Below are 22,102 nucleotides of genomic sequence, written 5' to 3' on the forward strand. Positions count from 1 at the left end.
ACCCATTACTGAAATGAATGCAAGGCACAGTCATCACAAAGTTGAAAAGCAATGAGAAAACTAAAGCTTTGTAATTTTTAGACTCAAATTTTTTTTGAGCCAATGAAAACATGTTTATTGTTCCCCATTTTAACTTTAAGTCTGGGGATATTAATCTTGGTCTGTCTGCCATTCTGTCTGTATGAAACACTCTTAGTGTCCTTATGACAGTTAGCTTTTATTATGAAATTTTATATCGAATGAAAGAAGATCCCTCTTGAAATTGAGGTCAAGGTCATAAATTCATATTTTGCTTAAAATGGTTTTCAGATGATAACTCTAGTTCTCTTTGAGATTTTGCAATGATGTGTTGTATCATAACTTCCCATCTTAAACAAGACCCTTCTTGATTTTTGAGATCAAAAGATAAAGGTCAGAAATCAATATATTGCAAACTTTAAAATCACAAATTTTTTTGTGGGTTTTTCATTGTTTTTTACAAAAGCCGGATAGGCTCATTTTTGACAAGACAAAAAAATATTTAACTCGTTATAATGAGATAATTATCTCGTAATAACGAGTTAGTATCTCGTTATAACGAGTTAGTTACTCGTTATAATGAGATAATTATCTCGTTATAACGAGTTAGTATCTCGTTATAACGAGTTAGTATCTCGTTATAACGAGTTAGTTATCTCGTTATAATGAGATAATTATCTCGTTATAACGAGTTAGTATCTCGCTATAACGAGTTAGTTATCTCGTTATAACGAGTTAATTACCTCGTTATAACGAGTTAGTTATCTCGTTATAATGAGATAATTATCTCGTTATAACGAGTTAGTTTTCTCGTTATAATGAGATAATTATCTCGTTATAACGAGTTAGTATCTCGCTATAACGAGTTAGTTATCTCGTTATAACGAGTTAGTATCTCGTTATAACGAGTTAGTTATCTCGTTATAACGAGTTAATTATCTCGTTATAACGAGTTAACATTTCCTAATAACGAGTTAGTTATCTCGTTATAACGAGATAATTATCTCGTTATAACGAGATAAAAATTGATCTAAAGAGTTAATATATCTAAGTAAAGAATATACATGTACTATTATTTATAGGAAATAAACAGAAGCGAGTCGATCAAATTTATTTGAAGTGTGCCTGATAAAGATTTTATGGAACAACAGTATACTAGTTTTTGTGTTATGCTTTTGATTAGTATTGTTCATTGAAAAGACCGAAGACAAATATACGGAAACTTATGACCGCCTCATGTTGTTGTGTTAAACCTTAAAATTGCAAAATAGAATTAGTGTCATCTTCAAATGGAATGGATATAACGTCAAAATGTTGTCAACTTGTACAAGGAGATCAGAAAAAAATGATATATTCTGGCTGATTTAACTGGCCTGTTCAAGCTTTCTTGACTATGTTAAAATTATGATAATTTTTTCGTATTATTTGTCGCAATAGAAAATTCATAGAAATAATCCCATTATTTTATATATTCCGAATTACTAATGTCGATATGATACTATTTGTTAGGCTTTAACGTCCACATTTTGGAAATTCCTTGCCTGTTAACAATTAAGAAATACCAGTTCATTTTTATTGCCTTAAAGGGGCAGGGCAAGATCAAAATTCAATGTCTGACAAAAAAAATAAATTCACGTTGTTTTTATCTTCAATCCCTCCTTCCCCGCAATAATAAATATGATGAATTTCAAGAACTAATACTGTACTTATCACTTAATAATTTATATATTTCTTTTGTTTATTAAAAGAAAGAAACATTTTAATTTACCAATTTGGCATGAAATCTCATGTACAATATGTATTTTAAGCGCAATCATCAATGTGGTAGAATAAAAAACTTTTGGGGCTCTTTATTCTACGGAAGCCACAATAAAAAGATGAAGGTCATCAGGCTGAAATGTAGTACATGTAGGAAAATCACATGCCTCACTTTGACAATAGTAGAAACAGTTGACATGTTTGTGATAGAATGAAAGTTTAATATCTAAAGTTTACAATAGGATACGCATTAATTAAGGTGTATTTCAAGCATAAATTATGCCTAGAAATATGTATTGTATCGTGAGACAGGATTTTTGATATTTTCACTCGTGAAAATAAAAAAAAAAATCCTGTCCTACTCTTGAAATAAATTCCATATCAACTACAAAACATTGAATATCCTCTATTTATACCCCCCTCCCCTCCCCCCCCCCCCAAAAAAAAAAAAAAACATCAATCTCTTTTTGAAATAAAAATTATATGCTTGCATGCAAAGTATACATAACAAATATTGTGATATTGTGATGAGGAAAATAATTAACGACATTGCTTCAATGTTTTATTAATAATATACATGTATAGTATTAGTTCTATTCGTTGATCAATCCTAATTAAAAAGATTATAAAAGTGAACTGGCTTTGTAAACTCTGTAAACTTTTTTTTGCGTGTTCTAAACTCTGGTGATGTTTTGTCACCATGTGGTAAACATAGGATCCGCCAAATAGACGTAAATCTCAAATAGGTCTACGTGAATCTCCACAGCTTGGACCCCCCCCCCCCCCCCCCCGCGCAAAAAATATAAACAGTGAATCATGACAGAATATTAGGTAAAATGTCAATATCAGCAGATCAAATCTCACGTCTTATATTACTTAGAAGGACGTAATATCATTTTTGCTTCATCATTCCTCATCATTTTGGACAATCTGCATAAGCTTAGTCACAAAGTTCGGGGGGGGGGGGGGGGTGTGAAACCAAATAAAATATTTGACAAGCTAAGAGAAAAAAAGAGATTTGATATCCCAGCTACGAGTATTCGTCATTATTTTCGGGAGATATTTACTCAGGTAAAAAAAATATGGAGGAAGGGCCACAAAGATACTCTTGACCGCCCCCTTTTCAAAAGTGGTGGTGGGGACATTAGTCCCCCCCCCCCATTACTACGCCTATGATCTAACTGCTGATGTCTCACCATCCCCCTTCTTCAAAATATTTTTGAATCTCAAAAACAACATATGTATCGCACTGTAATCGTATATATATGTTGCATAAATGCCTACGATATGTTGCACTTATATTGTCTCTGATATTTAATTTTAGCGGAATAGAAATTGATATATGAAAGTGTATAAGTCGTCCAAAACATGTCGAAATAGTGTCATTCATCAGAAATAGTTGTCATAAATAATTTGCCAAAGTTTGAAGCAAGTATATTTGGCAATATTATTTTAAGAAAAATATCGGGTTCTAATGCAACAATTTGAGGAGGCGTTCAGAATTAATGTGTAAATGTGTTCGCTTAGAGTTGCTATACTTATCAAAGTAGGATTATTGACAGCGAGATAGTTCAAGATTTAATCATAAGTAAACCCCAGAGCAAATTAAATTTTCTACCATTTATAAATTGTTCAAGTTGAATTTGACTGATAATTACTAGCTAAAAATTCAGTGGCATTAAAACCTACAGCCATTTTTATTCAGAATATTATCTCGTTATAACGAGAAAACTATCTCGTTATAACGAGATAACTAACTCGTTATAACGAGATAATTATCTCATTATAACGAGATAACTAACTCGTTATAACGAGATACTAACTCGTTATAACGAGATAATTTACTCGTTATAACGAGATAACTAACTCGTTATAACGAGATTACTAACTCGTTATAACGAGATAATTATCTCGTTATAACGAGATACTAACTCGTTATAACGAGATAACTAACTCGTTATAACGAGATAACTAAGTCGTTATATCGAGATAATTATCTCGTTATAACGAGATACTAACTCGTTATAACGAGATAACTAACTCGTTATAACGAGATAACTAACTCGTTATAACGAGATACTAACTCGTTATAACGAGATAACTAACTCGTTATAACGAGATAATTATCTCGTTATAACGAGATCCTAACTCGTTATAACGAGATAACTATCTCGTTATAACGAGTTAATTTTTATTTATCTTGACAAAATTGAGCCTATCCGGCTTTCGTAGTTTTTCGAGGTATGAAGAAACCCAAAAATTTATTTCCACCACCAAATGTAAAATTTCATAGACTTGACTACTTAACCTTCTCCAACCACAAAGTCAAATCCCACATAAACATTATTTTTTCCTCAAACCTGTACAATTTTCCCCTATGAAAATATGTGATTTCACAGTATAAGGGTTTCCAGACGATAACTCCCTTTGAGCTTTTGCACTGAAATTTTATATCATAACTGCCTATGACTTAAAAAGATCTCTCTTGCTTTATAGGTCAAAACAAAACAAGAGGCCCATAAGCCACATCGCTCACCTCCTGATCACATTGGCTAGGGAAAAGCAGAAATCAGTTTAGTATTGAAAAGTTTTTTTTTTGGGGGGGGGGATGAATTTTCACTACCTCAGGATGCTTGATATCAAATTATTCAATATTACTATAATCCTGGCTTTGCTGCTCTTGAGCAGAAGAATTTCAAAGATTTTTTTCCTATGTATTCCTATGTAAAACTCCGATCACTCATTGTGGCCCCTCCCTACACAGCCTAAATTTGAACAAATTTGAATCTACACTACCTGAGGGTGCTTCTATAATAGCAAATTCATGACTAATCATATTTATATGGAAGCATCCTCAAGTATGTATATTGAAATTTGTTCATATCACAACCTCCAGGGGTAGGGTGGGGCCATAAAAAGTTATCAAAGTTTTACATAGAATATGTAAGAAAAAGAATCTGCTGATGAAGAAAGGAAAGGGCATAGTTACTCAGGTGACTGTTGTGGCCCATGGGCCTCTTGTATTATTTCGAATCCATATTATTTTCAATGTTAAAGAAAAATGGATGCTGATGTAGATTATTTATGATTTACTGAGATTAACAGCTTTACTCTGTTTTGCACATTTTTTTTATTGACACATTAATTATATTTATTTTTTATTTATTAATTATATATAAAACTTAAGTTTTCTTTATAATAGGTACGTATTGTGAGCAATACTAGTACTTGTCTGGCGACACCTCCTGAACAAGGTTAGAATCCTGATGCTTTTGTACAATAGAATACCCTTGAATCAGGAGTTTTTGTGGCATTATTTAATTGCATCCTTAACTTCTTAAGATTTAATTTTTTTTTGGCCTGTGTATTTTAACACTCCCCTTAGAAAGAAAAAAAGAATTAAAGGAAAAATAGGAAACGGTCCTAATGAATGATAGAGCTATACATTTAACTTTCCAGGAAACATTGATGCAGATTCCTGATCTCTAGATTTTGATTTCTGAGTTACTCAGGTGACCTTTTGCTATCTCTTTTTGTCCTTCGTCGTGCTTCATTCATCGGTTGTAAACTTTTGAACATTTTCAGCTTCCTCTCTGGAACCAGAGAACCAATTTCAATAAATTTTGGCATATAGCATCTATGGGTGAAGGGGAACAAAATTTGTGAAATCCGTGGCCCCTGCCCCCCTGGGGCCTGAGGGATGGGGCCAAAACCATCAAAATTAATGCAATCTTTAAAAATCTTCTTCTTTACTCCTGGACATCAAGCAGTCAAACTGTTGGCATGATTGTAATAAGCATTGAGCCCTTTACCAAAATTGTGAAATTCATGGCCCCAGGGTCAGGGGTTCTGGTGCTAGGGCAGGGCTTTTTATAGATCACATAGTGAAAGTCCGCATTATTTCTTTGAAAATCTTCTCTACTCCTGGGTATTATTGAAACAAATTAAATACATAATTATGATAAGCAAGGGTGACTCTTCCAAAATTGTGAAATTCATGGCCCCTGGACCAGGGGTTCTGGTATTAGGGTGGGTCTCTATTGATTATAAAGTGAAAATGTTTTAATTCTTTAAAAATCTTCTTTTCTGCACCTAGGTATTATTTAAACAAACTAAGTACATTGTAATGAAAAGCAAGGATGCCTCTTCCAAAATTGTGAAATTCATGGCCCGGGGACAGGAGTTCTGGTGCTAGGGCGGGGCTATATAGATCCTTTAGTGAAGGTGAATTATTTCTTTGAAAATCTTCTTCTCTGCCCCCTGGGTATTTTTCAAACAAACTAAGTACATTGTTACAATATTCAAGAATGCCTCTTCCAGAAATTGTGAATTTCATGACCCCAGGTTCAAGGGTTCGGGGGGGGGGGGGGGGGCTTCTATTGATTATAAAGTGAAAAAGCAAAATTTCTTTGAAAATATTCTTTTCTGCTTCTGGTTAAAAAGCAAAGAAGCTAAGTATATAGTTATGATGAGCAAGAGTGCTTCTTCCAGAGTAGTGAATTTCATGACCCCTGGATCAGATGTGCTGGTGTAAAGGTGGGGCTCTTGATAATATTCAATTCAATTCAATTCAATTCAATTTATTGATTCACCAAACATGTTGGCATACAACCATTCTTTAAAAAAAAATTCTTTAAAAATCTTCTTTTCTGCACCTAGGTATTATTTAAACAAACTAAGTACATTGTTATGAAAAGCAAGGATGCCTCTTCCAAAATTGTGAAATTCATGGCCCGGGGACAGGAGTTCTGGTGCTAGGGCGGGGCTATATAGATCCTTTAGTGAAGGTGAATTATTTCTTTGAAAATCTTCTTCTCTGCCCCCTGGGTATTTTTCAAACAAACTAAGTACATTGTTACAATATTCAAGAATGCCTCTTCCAGAAATTGTGAATTTCATGACCCCAGGTTCAAGGGTTCGGGGGGGGGGGGGGGGGGCTTCTATTGATTATAAAGTGAAAAAGCAAAATTTCTTTGAAAATATTCTTTTCTGCTTCTGGTTAAAAAGCAAAGAAGCTAAGTATATAGTTATGATGAGCAAGAGTGCTTCTTCCAGAGTAGTGAATTTCATGACCCCTGGATCAGATGTGCTGGTGTAAAGGTGGGGCTCTTGATAATATTCAATTCAATTCAATTCAATTCAATTTATTGATTCACCAAACATGTTGGCATACAACCATGTTACAAACAAAATGAAAAATACAGTGTGTTTTCAGATTACTAAAACATATACTAAAGTACATACATACATGCAAGTGTACAAATCAGTGAAGTCAACTACTTTTACAACTTGAAGTTATACATAATCATTATGCAAATAGTATAAACAGTATAATATGGACAGAGATAAACTAATTAATGCATTAAATATATGTTATTGTGCTCTATTTTTAGAACGCAATTCAAAACATTCATGTAAAAATTCGCACAGCCTTCTAGAATGAACTGCATTGTCAGGATTACAAAGTACTTTACAATGATTTTCCTTCAACATGTTATCATTTAAATTATAGATGTTCAAAGGGTAATACTTTTTTCGCAAATCTTTATATATAGGACAGTCATATATGAAATGTATTTCATTTTCTACAACATTTTTACAATAGTGACAAAAACGAGATTCTTTTGGGATACAAGGCTTTGAATATCTGCCAATTTCAATTTCTAAAGGGTGTGCAGAAATTCTCAGTTTTGTTAATTTAGAACGTACAGATTTATTAATTGGAAATTTCAAGTAGTCTTGTAATTCATAGTTCTTTCTAATTTGACTGTAAAATAATAATTTACCACATTTGGTGAATTCAATGTTCTGAAGTTGCAAATTAACATTTTTTATGTAGAAATTCTTCAAGTAGCTGCTAAATGTGCTATCAGTGATATCTAATGATGGAAGTTTAAGTTTCTTTTTTAATTTATCAATCTGACTCTGCCAATTATCCTTTACATCATTATTATACAGAATGTCATCTTCTAAGAAAGCAGCAATAAGAATTTGATTTCTAATTCCATTTTTATTATTATGGTTTTTTAGTCTCTTATAATATTTAAACATAGAGATGAAAGCTTTGCAACAAATAGGAAGTGTTCCTAGCTCATATTTAATGGCTAAATTTGAAGCTTTTTTCTGTACACCCAAGATGTCTTTAAATATTAAATGCTGTATCTTTTCAAAAGGTAGTTGATCACAATTGTTTATATTAATATTAAAGTCTGAAATCCATATCTCAGAACCATACAAAATGATAGGTTCAATAAGTGAAGAATATAGTTTTAAAAGAGTTTTTACAGATAAGCTGTTATGAAATGGTAAAGAGTGTTTCATTGCATAAAAAGCTTTTCTTGCACGGTCAGCTAGGTGTTCAGCTGCATACTTAAGTTTACCATTATAAGTAAAAATAATTCCCAGATATTTATATTCATGTTCAAGATGAACTATTGAATGATTATAATAAAAACAATGTTGAGCTGTGTCAGGTTTCTTATTTGAGAAAATCATTGCTTTAGTTTTATCAAGGTTAACAGTCAATTTTGATTTTATGCAATATTCTGAGAGACAGTCTATTGAGTTTTGGAGACCTTCTTTAGTAGTAGAGAGGAGAATTAAGTCATCTGCAAAGAATAAATGCCCGACATCAATATTCTGTAATTCAGGAGGGTTTGTGTTATAATTAACTAACTGCGAGTAGAAGTCATCAATAAATATATTAAAAAGTGTTGGTGAAAGATTATCTCCTTGTTTAACCCCGCGTGTAGCTATAAAATGTTCACTATAGCAAGATTCATCTTTACAGCAATATTTAGTGTTTGAGTACATATTATTTATAACATTGTAAAATTTCCCACCTATGCCCTTTTGGTATAGTTTGTGTAACATTAAAGTTCGATCAACTGTATCAAAGGCTTTGGTAAAATCCACAAAACATGCATAAATGTTTTGTTTCTTATATTTTAAGTACTTATTTATAAGAGTTTTTAAGATAAATATGTTATCTGTGGTACGGTGGTTTCTTCTGAATCCAAATTGATAATTACTCAGAAGGTCATTTGTTTCCAAGTACAAATTTAGGCGGCATTGTAAAAGTCCATTAAAAAGTTTACCCATACAGCTTGTAACACTTAATCCTCTATAGTTTGATGGGTTACATGGGTCACCAGATTTATAAATAGAAGTTATTTGTACCAAATTCCAGGCTTCGGGTATTTCCCCAGAAAAAAGAATTTTATTAAAAAGTTTTGTTAATATATTTAGAAGTGTACTTGAACCACTTTTAATAAATTCATTGAGTATTAGGTCTTGTCCAGGTGATTTACCAGTTTTTAGATTTTTAATGCCAAGCTTGACTTCACTGTATGTGAAAGGATAGTCAAGGGGAGTAAGTTTCTGTATTTCAGATTCAACTACATGTTCACAGGAGTTATCGCCCTTAGAGCACAGTAAGTTTTGATAGTGATTCATAAATGCTTGAAGTCCTGGAGTGGAAGAATTTGAGTTTTGCTTAATTTTATTTTTATTTAGGACCTTCTAAAAATCTTTTGAATTGTTCTGATTTAGGTTGTCGATGTTGTCAGTTACTGTCTTATAAAATTCATGTTTTGATTTCTTTTTCATTCTGTTAAATTCTCGTTTAGCATTTGTGAAAGCCTGTAATAAATTGCAATCTTTTGGATTCATTTGAATTCTTCTTCCAAGTTTGCGGACTTCTCTTTTTAGTAGAGATATATCATTAGACATCCAAGGTTTTGGTTTTCTTTTTCTTATTTTACAATTATATATTGGTGGTTTAAAGAGAAGGGTTTTAGATGCAGCTGTTAAGTATATTTTAGTTAATTTACTGTTAATATCATCAATACTAATGTCTTTCTCATTTAGACTTTTATCAAGTTCAACTAGGCTGTTAGAGCTTTCTACATCAACAAGGGCTGTTTGATAAGCAAGTTTACATTGATTAGACCAAATGTACTGTCCTTTCAAGGGGGTAGATCTGCATTCAATATATGGTTCACATTTAACTGGGCAATTAAAAGCACCACACTTAAATCTAGTACAAATAATGCTATGATCAGACAATTCTGAAGGTGGCATAACATTGAAATACAGTACATTATGTAAAACATGGCTGGTAGCCAACATGTAATCAACACAACTAGAACCATTAAAATTATAAAATGTACAATAACCAAGGGAATCACCAAGGAATCTTCCATTAAGAATTCTAAGGTTTAAAGTTTTACACAGAGTAGTTAAAAGTTCACCATGTAGATTGGTTTGACTATCAGTATTATTGCGTGGTAAAACAGAGTCGGGTGAATAGTCTAGAGGCACAGGGCAGTCAGAAAATGTTTCATTTATAGAATCATGTGGAATAAAATCAAGTAGATGTCCAGTACGTGCATTGAAGTCTCCACTTATAAATACTTCTCCAAGTGACTGAAAATGGGAAACTTCAGTAGTAATTTGAGAAAATATATTTTCAGATGCATCTTTTGATTTATATGGTTTGACATAGCAAAAACACAAGTAGAGTGTTTGTGATCTACAGTTTGGAATAATAACATTTTCTACTCTTATCCATAAGGAGTTATCAGATTCTTTTTCTTTAGTAAAATGTTTATAAATTTCTTTTCTAACAAATACCATAAGATCTCCAGATTTTCTGCCCTTCTTTTTTACTTTTTTGGCATTTAGTACAAAGGGAGAAGCAAATCCTGGAAGATTGTGTGGTGAATCCTGCATGGTTTCAGAAAAACAAATAACATCATAATTATGACATAAAGAACTGAAAAATTCAATATTATCATCAAATTTTGATTTACTAAAACTATGAATGTTCCAGTAAGCAATATTGAGCATTCTGTAATATATTGGAACTACTGACTAGACCTGTTATATAATCATAATTATACATTTGAAAAAATGTGTTATATATGCAGTGGAAATTCTCAACTCTTACAAAATTTAACAATAAATGTTGACATAAATTTTGCTTGTTATTTGTACAGTGAAAATTCAAACTTCATTCATGATATTTTTCAAAATACAAATGAACATAAACATTTTTTCTTTTCTATTTTTACACTAATTGTGCTAGCCTTTGCACCAGTTCACGGAATTCCCTCTGGTGTCGTTGGGAGTTTCTGGAATCCTTACGTGGAGGAGGAGGACCCATGTATTTCCAATTTCGCTGGTTGTTAAATTTTCTTGTACTGGCATTGTGTAAATTCTGACTATAACTTGTGTACGGTTTTAGTCCGATCTCAGGATTGAGGTGGAGTTTCAAGGCTCTGACAAGGGCGGTTTTTCCTTTTTGGTTAAGATGTATTTTATCGCGTGCATATAGGTCAAGTCTTCCTCCATGAATGTTATCAGATTTTATAATACACACATTTTGGAACTTCTCCGTTAGCTTTACCAGCTCTGAATTGTAGTGACATACTCTTTGGTTAAATTCAGTGTCATGTACTCTTTCAAAGGCTTTGAATAAGTGCACACGAACATCGGGTGAGATTTTTTGCAACATTCGGTTCATATCCTCTATAACCATCGATGTAGGTTTGTTGGCTAAATCATTGCATCCCACTCCAATTACAATATGATTTGGCGAGTATTGAAGTTGATTCAGGTGCTCAGATGCACCATCAATGTTTTTCTTGCCTTGGCCAAGAACAGTGATATGTACCTTTTGATGTTTGTAAATTTTTTCTGCAACAAGTCCATTTCCATGTGAATCAAAAATGATCTCAATGGTATTCTCTAGTAAATGATCAAATCTGTTTTGGGTACTTATTGCTACTTCATAATTTCCATCTGCATCACTTATCGAGTCATCACATTCTGGCATTTCTTCCAACTTTTTTGATAATAGGGTAGTATTTTCAATTTGTAATTTGTTTAGTTCATCTTTTGCTTTACAAAGTTCATTTTTCAGGGAGTTGTTTTCACCTTGCAAATCTTTCAGATCAGTTCTTGAAACCTCTGCTGACATACTTTCTCTCAGATTTCTGTTTTCATTTTGTTGAGTAGCCATTGTATGGATTTGATTTTGCATGGAATTAACTGTCAAACAGAGTTCATCAAGTTTTTCATTCTGTTGGTTAGCGATTGTGTGAATTTGTTTTTGGATGGAATTAACCGACACACTGAGTTTATCAAGTTTTTCATTCTGTTGGTTAGCGATTGTGTGAATTTGATTTTGGATGGAATTAACTGACACACTGAGTTTATCAAGTTTTTCTTCAAATGTTTTAAGCATTTTGCAAAGATTTGTTTCAATGTTTTGAAGAGGCATGTAGGATGTATTTCCTATAGGCGATTGAAGTAGATCAGCAGGTGATTTCGGTGTCACCAGCCTTGGTACTACCTTCTCCGTCTGATGATGATTATCTGTTATTGGGCAATCAACAGAGAATGTCCTTTTTGGTGTATTTAGTAACTCTTTCTCATGTGTCTGTTGAGCATGTTGAGTGCTGGCTTCAACAATTGATTTAAGGTATTCAAATTCCTCAGTGGCCCATTTTGTGAAAAGGGTACCTTGGATTGTCACAAGAAATGTTGTTAAAAATACATGAATTGTAACAAACTTTTGGTTAGAGTCATCGTTCTTCAAGATTCTGATTTGTATTTCATCATGTACTTTGTCACTCCGTTTGCTTAGTCTATCCGTCCATTCAACTAAGTAGTCTTCATTGTTACCCAGTTCAATGTGGTAGCGGAATGTCAGACAGTGGATCCAGTGTAAAAGACGTTCTTTACTTGCTACACGAAATGCGGTCATCTTTGCCGCAGGTTCGTAAATATTCATGTCAATAACTTCAACTTGAGCATTTACACCCTTTCCATGAGGTTTGTTTGGGGTTAAAGGGATGTCATAAATTTCTAAGCAGTTTGTTGGTTTGCAATTTTTCCATTTTGGGGAAGTAACAAGAGTTACCGGGTCAATTTTCTTCAAATTTAAGAAGCCAGCCGCCATTTTTAATAATCGTCTTTGCACGTGGTTGCAAGAAAAATACTACAGTTTCAGTAATGAGAATAAAAATTTTCTTTCTTCAAGTAATTAAAATACCTCTATGTAACTCCCTTTCATGTTTTTTTTTACAAATCAAAGTCAGTATTCTTCGTAAATATACATCTATTGATTCATTTTCTCTCCTTCATAATATAGTGAAAATGCATTAATTCTATTAAATAATCCTGTCTGCTCCTTAGTGTTAAGCAGATATACAAAGTGATTAGTTATGATGAGCAAATTTAGGGTCCCAGGGTCAGAGGCTCTGCTGTTTGTTGGGGGGGGGGGGGAGGCTCTATTGATAATATAGTGAATCTGTAGTAAAAATGCATTATTTCTTTAACAATATCTGCCGCACCTTGGCATATCTGAGGCAAACAGAGTAAAAGTTTTAATAAGGAAGGGTATTTTTACCAGATTTTTGAACATCATCTGGACTATTTGGTCAAGTGTTCTGGCTAGGGCTCTATTAATTTGTAATCTACTGAGAGGAGTTATTCCCCTTTGCCATTTACTTTTGATAATTAATCACTGTAAATAATGTACTTGAAAGGTAAACAGAATAAGAGAATTGTGCAAGAATTTTTATTGTATAATACAAAAAGTACTTTCTTAGTTTTAATGATCAGGTAGACTTGTAAGTAGTAGATAAATAAAAATGAGACAAAAATAACTTGTCTTATTAAATGTTCAACAAAGACCAAGAGAGGCCAATGTAAGAGATTTCAACAAGGGATTAAAACAGTATAGAAGCATTGATAATTTGTTAATATACTGTGTGGCGATAGTGATAAATAGGGAACAGATTAGAACATAATTTATGAAATGTTAATTAATACTGACTAATTATTTTGTTGATCCTGATCACCCTATTTTTCTTGCTTTTGGGCAACAAAGCTTTACCTTTCAGTTCATTTTATACTCTATGCATCCTTTAAATTGTTGTATTATACTCAGGTGACTGTTAAGGCCCTTGGGCCTCTTGTCTATAGTTATAGTGATTTTTTGTAGTGATTTCAATATCTCCACAGGATTCATTTAATAGATGTGAGCTGCCTTTGTAACTTCTGTACCAATCATAGCTGAGATTGTAGCATGACTTGTTTGTCATACATACATATAAATTTTCTGCAAACCTTCTAATCAAACCAATGAAAATAAGAATTTCACCCCATTCCTTTTATTAAAATTTATTAATAGTTATTAGAGCCCTACACAATATCAGCTGATTCATTATAATTTGAACATTTCCAATTTTTCATACTGGTCCCTTTGAAAAGTCTGCTCGAAAAGTCTGAAGTCCGAAGTCCGCTGTACGCTATTATCTAAAAATGTACATCACTGACCCCAATTTTTTCGTTCATTATTTTAAACTACATGATAGTTCGAACCAATCAACAGTTTGATACAAGAAAATATTTATTACCTATTTAGATTTTTAATACCCCAAATATGATACTCATCTTGACCTTCTTTTTGAATTTTATTGCTAATCTTTTTCAAAACATTTAAGGTCATTAATTCAAATACTGAGAGGTTTAGATTAAATTTTGTAAGATGATGCATCTTGGGGCCATAAAACATATTTGTTAAAAAAATAGGTCACAGTGATCTACTTTTCTACTTTTTGAACTTTGCAGGCATTCAAGTTCAAAGCGTTTAAGAGGTATATTTTGGACATTTTAAAAATCATAAAGATCATAAAACTTTGTAAGTTGCTGCATCTTGGGTCCTCAAAAACGTCAACTGAAAACTAGGTCATTGTGACTTACTTTTGAAATGTTATGGTTATATTTAAATATTTTGGGTATTATTTGGCTTAGAATCATCAGACTTTGTCAGTTGATGTATCTTGGGTCCTCAAAGTAGGTTGACTTAAAAGTAAGTCACTGTGACCTACTTTTTCAATTTATATGGCTATAATTAAATATTTCTGGTACAAATTGGCTCAGAATCATCAAACTTTGTCAGTTGATGCATCTTTGGTCCTAGGAGTTAGTTGACTGAAAAGTAGGTCACTGTGACCTACTTTTAAAAATTTATGGCTTTAGTTAAATATTGCAGGTACTAATTGGCTTGGAATCATCATACATTGTCAGTTGGTGCATCTTGGGTTCTCGGAGTACAAGAACTGAGAAGTAGGTCACCGTGAAGTACTTTTAAATTTATGTTGCTAAAATTTAATATTCGGGTACTCATTGGCTAAGAATCATCAAACTTTGTCAGTTGATGCATGTTGGGTCCTCGGAATAAGTTGATTGAAAAGTAGGTCACCGTGACCTACTTTTCAATTTATGTGGCTATAATTAAATATTTCGTGTACTAATTGGCTTAGAATCATCAAACTTTGTCAGTTGATGCATCTTGGGTCCTCAGAGTAAGTTGACTTAAAAGTAGGTCATCATGACCTACTTTTGAAATGTTATGGCTTTATTTAAATATATCAGGTACTAATTGGCTTAGAATCATAAAACTTTGTCAGCTGATGCATCTTTGGTTTTGGGAGTATGTCGACTTACATGTAGGTCATTCTGACCTACTTTTGGAATTTTATGGCTATATTTAAATATTTTCAGGTATTAATTTGCTAAGAGTCATCAAACTTTGTTGGTGGATGCATCTTGGGTGCTTGGAGTATGTCGACTGAACAGTAGGTCACTGTGACCTGATTAAATATTTTTTCAGGTACTAATTGGCTTAGAATCATCAAACTTTGTCAGTTGATGCATCTTGGGTCCTCAAAGTATGTCAACTGAAAAGTAGGTCACTGTGACCTACTTTGAAATTTTATGGTTATAATTAAATATTTCAGATACTAATTGGCTTATAATCATCAAACTTTGTCAGTTGTTGCATCTTGGGTCCTCGGAGTATGTCAACTGAAAAGTAGGGCTAAGTCAACATGACCTACTTTTGAAATTTTATGGCTTTTTATAAATATTTCAGGTACTATTTGGTTTAGAATTATGAAACTTAGTTAGTTGATGCATCTTTGGGTCCTCGAAGAATGACTAGTGATAAGTAGGTCACCATGACCTACTCTCAGGTACTAATTGGCTTAGAATCATCTTGGGTTCTCAGAGTGTTTTATCTAAAAAGTAGGTCATGATGACTTACTTTTGGAATTTCAAGGCTTTATTTAAATATACAGTATACTTAGAGGTTTCAAATAGAAGTGATACTGGTTGTACAATTTATCAGAGGAGCAATTCAAGGCCCTTGGGCCTCTTGTTTCAAACTATAATACATTTTAAACAACTTTAATTTGAATAAACAGTTACTCATTGCTTCATTCCTTTCCATATTTTTCAGTCACTATCAGCATAAATTTCATTTGTTCTTAAGGCAATATTAAATTGACTTTCAGATAAACCACTAAAAGGTGATCATTTGTCAAGAGCCATTGGAAGGATTGCTGGTAAAAACGGGAAAACAAAATTCACAATAGAAAATGTCACCCAAACCAGAACTGTGTTAGCTGACACGTAAGTTTAGGCTTAATATGTATACTATGAGTAGTCATAAAAGTGATATTTTTATTTGAAAATGTAGATGCATATGTCAAAGGTAAAATTTAAAACAAGAGGCCTGTGGGCCACATTGCTCACCTGAGCACATTGGCTAAGAAAAAGCACAGATCAGTTCAGTATTGAAAATTTTACTGGGGGAAGGGGGGGGGGGGGTGAATTTTAAACTACCTGAGGATGCTTTCATATCAATATCACAAATGGCTTGGTTGTTCTTGAGCAGAAAATATTTACTTATTTTCCCCTACATATTCCTTTGTAAAAACTTGATCCTCAATCGTGGCCCCTCCCTAACCCCAGGGTTCACGATTTGAACAAATTTGAATTTACACTACCTGATGATGTTTCCATATACATGTATATATGACAATATGGCTTTTCTGTTCTCAAGAAGATTTTTTTTCTATATTTCCTATGTAAAACTTTGATCCCCAATTGTGGCCCCATCTTATCCCCAGGGGGTCATGATTTCAACAAACTTGAATCTACACTTCCTCAGGATGCCTCCATTTTAAAATGACTAATCATGGCTATTCTTGAGAAGAAGATTTTTAGTTGTTTCATATATATTCCTTTGTAAAAACTTGATCCCCCATTGTGGCCCCTCCCTACCCCCAAGGGGTCATGATTTCAACAAACTTGAATCTACACCACCTGAGGATGCTTCCATTTCAAAATAACTAATCACGGCTTTGATATTCTTGAGAAAAGGATTTTTAATGCTTTTTCCTATATATTCTTATGTAAAACTTTGACCCGCCATTTTTTTCTATGGGGATTTAAAACTTTGATCCCCCATTGTGGCCACTCCATACCCCAGGGGTCATTATTTGAACAAACTTGAATATACACTACCTGAGAATGCTTCCATATCAATATGACTAAACAATTCTTTGCTGTTCTTGAGAAGAAGATTTTTAAAGATTTTTTCCTATATATTCCTATGTAAAACTTTGATCCCCCATTGTGGCCCCATCCTACCCCCAGGGGTCATGATTTCAATAAACTTGAATCTTCACTACCTGAGAATGCTTTAATATCAATGTGACTAAACATGACTGTGCTATTTTTAAGAAGATTTTTCAAGTTTTTTCCTACATATTCTTATGTAAAACTTTGATCCCCCATTGCAGCCCCTCTCTAACCCCCCGGTCATGATTTGAACAAACTTGAATCTACACTACCTGAGGATGCTTCCATGACAATATGACTTATCATGGCTTTTTTGTTCTTGAGAAGAAGATTTTTAAAGATTTTTTCCTATACATTCCTATGTATAAATTTGATCCGCCATTGTGACCTCACCCTAACCCGGGGGGTTAGGGTAAAAATTTGAATCTTACACTATGTAAAGAAGGTTTCCTATAAGTTTCAACTCTTTTGGCCCAGTGGTTCTTGAGAAGAAGATTTTTAAAACATGCCAACAAATTTTCACTATTCTTAATTATCTCCCCTTGAATGAGAGCTTGGCCCTTCATTTGTACAAGCTTGAATCCTCTTCACCCAAGGATACTTTGTGGCAAGTTTGGTTGAAATTGGCCCAGTGGTTCTGGTGAAGAAGTCGGAAATGTGAAAAGTTTACAGACGGACTGACAGACAGACGGACTACAGACAAAATGTGATCAGAAAAGTCACTTGAGCTTTAGCTCAGGTGAGCTAAAAATTGAAATTAAAAAAAAAATTAAAAAAAGGAGAGATTTCAATTACCTTTGACATTTGAATCTCAGGCTTCATATTCATTCTGTCAATTTACTGTAGTTTTTTTTCTTTTTTTTTTTAATTCAACTCTTGATTACGACAATAATAAATTCTTTTTTATATTCAGGAAAATACACATATTAGGATCCTTTTCATACATAAAGATTGCCAGAACAGCAGTTTATAATCTTATCCTAGGTAAGCACAAATAGACATTATCTTATAACAAAATATGAAATTTTATATATTTAGTTTTATTTGTTAAAGATTACTCTGGGTCGAGGGAGCATAAGTCATTCATTTTGTTACAGGTAATAGATTTTTAAACAATTCATCTCTTGTGCATTTCATGAGCATGTATATACAGTAGTGTACTTGTATATACTGAATTTAAAAGCAAATTAAAATATAATTTTTGTTATAATCTTAACAGGGTGAAATTTTATTTTAGTCAAGTTAAATAACAGGTTATACTTGTACACATACATATACTTTGTTAAATACACCTGCAGTTTTTATAATTTTCTTCACAAGTAGCCCATCCTCTTATGTCTATGGAAACATGCGGAGTGTGGCGTCCAGGGCATCTGAGAGATTCTAACTTTTGTTGTTGATATTTATGTAAATAAATGCAAAACTGTGTTGCCATAATATGTGTTCATGCATATTTGTATTTTTGATTTATAAACTTTGAGAAAGGGTTCAAAAGCCTAATGTAACTAGGTGACACATGTTGCCAATATAATTGCTATGTATCTGAGTTACATCATTTATCAATTTTACTAGTACAATATAGGTTAATGTCTGGCTTATGGATGTCTAACCAAAAAAATGTGCAATGAAGGACCTTGTTCAACTCCAGACTTGAAGGATATTTTTAATCACGAGTGATAATTGTCATATATTAAAGCAATTTTAATGGAAGAGTGCCTAGCATCTGTCTGTTTGTATGTCCATTTATTGCGTGTCAGGGGGCAGGTGCAAATAACAACTTGGCTTGTGTCTTAGAGCATGAAGACAATCTAAGGAGGGAGGAATGTAATGGCTTTGGGCCATGGATATTTTTATTATAAAAAACCTCTATCTTGATGCATGCAGGTCTTAACTAATTGTTAAAATGAACTTTTGGGATGTCAAAAATTAGTTGTGTTAAGTATGTTTGTGAAAGAGGCATAATTAAGGGCCTTAACGGTCACTTGAGTATGTATATATACATTTACAACATCGTAAAGGTTCATCCTCGGCTATTCTACATCCCGTGGTGTCTAGGGCAGCATAGTAAAGGTTCCATAGAAGCATATAATATAAAAAAAAATTAATTGATAGATAAAGATATGCTGCCCAAATGCAAGAAAAATAGGATGATCAGGGATGAACAGAATAGTTAATGACTACTACTCTGTAACGAATCTTAAAGTAGATAATTTTTTTTATTTGCACTTGCTTATAATACACTCTCATTTGTCACTATCACCATGCAGAGAAGGTCTACCTGGCCATTAAAAACTACCCAGTATGTGCTTTTTGTATTATACATGTACATTATTAATTTCAGTGTTTAAAGTGTATAGGTGATTAGCAAAGGGAAATAAGCTCAGTTTTCTCATACAGTTTTCTTACAAGATCAATAGAGCCCTGCCCAGCACCAAAACACTTAAAACAGTGGTTCAATTAAACAAATATGGTTAAAAAAAAACTTCCTCATTACAACATTGTGTTCTGTTTGCCTCACAGATGCCCTGGAGCAGAAAGGATTTTCAAAGAATAAATGCATTTCACATTATAATTGCTAGAATTCCACCTGAACATCACACCCCCTGATTCAGCCCTAAACACCTGAACCCCTGATCCAAAGGCCAAGATATTCACAACTTTGAAAGAGGCACCTTTCCTCATCAAAACATGCACTTTACTTTGTTTGCTTAATACAAGAAGATTTTCAAAGAAATAATGCACTTTCACTATATGATCAACAATGCCCTGACCTAAAAATACCTGCCTCAAATTTCCCAATTTTGGAAGTGGAATCCTAGCTCATCATAACTATATACTTACAGTTTCTCTGCTGAATGAAGATTTTTAAGGAGTTTATGCAATATATGATCAATAGAGCTCCACCAACCCCAGAAGTCCTGTCAAACTCTGGGTCATGAATTTCATAATTTTGGTAGAGGACTCAATTTAATGCTCATTAAAATCAAGCTAAACGTTTGACTGTTTAATGTCCAGGAGTGAAGATTTTTCAAGATTGCAAAACTTCTCCTCTGCTTTTAAAGGGCTTGGAACCTTCTGCTTGAAAAGATTAATGCAAAAATAGAAGCAATGTTTTTTCAAGCAGGCAGCATTAAAAGTTTTGTGCATATATATCTATTGTTTTGCTTTTTTTGGCTTCTTTTTTTTTTCTTTCTTTTTTTTTTTTAGCTTCTTTTTTTCCTTTCTTTTTTGGATTTTTTTTCCTTCATTTTTTTCTTTTTTGTTCTTTTGTGTTCTTTTCCTTTTTTCTTTTTCTTTGGTTGTGAATTTTTTTAACACTGCACAAAACTTTAGCCAGTGAGATCAGTAAATTTAACAATGCACTATTCAAAATTACTAATACAATTAACATTAACATGTAATTTCACTGTATTAAACTAGTCACAATTCATCATTCACCATCACAATTTAACATTTAATTACTACTAACTTAACATTTACAAGTACTTTTGCTGCATTACTTAAGCCACAATACACCATTAACTGTCACAATTTAACATTTAATACTGATTTAACATTTACAAGTACTTTCACTGCATTACTTGAGCCACATTTTTTATTCACTGACACGATTTAACATTTACTTCTAGTACAATTAGCATTCACATGTACTTTCACTGCATAACTAGTTACAATTCACCATTCACTGTCACTAATCTACATTAACTAAAATAATAACTATTAACATTTACATGTATTTTCACAGCATTAACTTTTCACAATTCATCATTGACTGTCACAAGTTTACATTTAGTAATACAAACAATAAACATTAACATGTACTTTCACCACAGAACTAGTCACATCAATAATAATTGCTGATTTACATTCAATAATACAATACATTCTTAGTCACCATTAACCATCTTATTACAATTTTTACAGAATAATCACAACTAGATATCATTGAGATGGTGGCCATCTCAAAGGGCCCCGCTTTCAGCAATGAACATGAAAGTGTAAGGTAGCTGAAAAGGGTTTATTTTGAAGAGGAACATTTGTGTACTATCAAGGGATGTGTTGTTTAAGTCTAAAGGGCTTCTATGTTATCCTCGTTATAATAAAAAATGGCACGAAAATCACGAGTGCTCAACACCTTCCATCAAAAAACGGCACAAAAATCACGAATGCTGCATATCCTCTATGAAAATTGTTGCATATCCTCTCAAATGATCACAAATGATCCATACCCTAAGTCAATTGGTAAGGTTTGAGGCTGACTGGACTTAAGGGAAAGAAATTATGCAACGAACAAAGATTTTAAACAGAGAGGCTATTTTTGAAGTTGACTCTTGACCTAGAAAGTTCGTTCAAGGTCACTGCACATCCATTGACAAGTGGCACTCTGTGAGTGAAGTATGAGTCACATTGGACCAAGGGGAGAGAAGTTATGCTCTGGACAAGGACTTTTCATATAATTCTGCTATGACCTTAACCTTAGACCTGAAACATGGTTCAAGGTCACTGCACACCCTTTACCAAAAGGCACTCTGTGGGTGAAGTATGAGCCAGATTGGGCCAAGGAGAGAGAAAATATGCTCTGGACAAAAATTTAAACAGAGAGGCTTTTTTTGACCTTGACCCTTGACCTAAAAACTTTGTTCAAGGTCACTGCATAGCCATTGACCAGTGGCACTCTGTGAGTGAAGTATGAGCCACATTGATCAAGAGGAGAGAAGATATGCTCCAGACAAGGATTTTTCATATAATTCTGCTATGACCTTGACCTTAGACCTAGAAACATGGTTCAAGATCACTGCACACCCTTTACCAAAATGCACTCTGTGGATGAAGTATGAGCCAGATTGGGCCAAGGAGAGAGAAGATATTCTCTGGACAAGAGATC

Source organism: Saccostrea echinata, unplaced genomic scaffold (genome assembly GCF_033153115.1).
Source record: "Saccostrea echinata isolate AGI-Se365-2 ecotype Australia unplaced genomic scaffold, CSIRO_AGI_Sech_v1 ptg000009l, whole genome shotgun sequence".
In the NCBI taxonomy this organism is placed as follows: domain Eukaryota; kingdom Metazoa; phylum Mollusca; class Bivalvia; order Ostreida; family Ostreidae; genus Saccostrea; species Saccostrea echinata.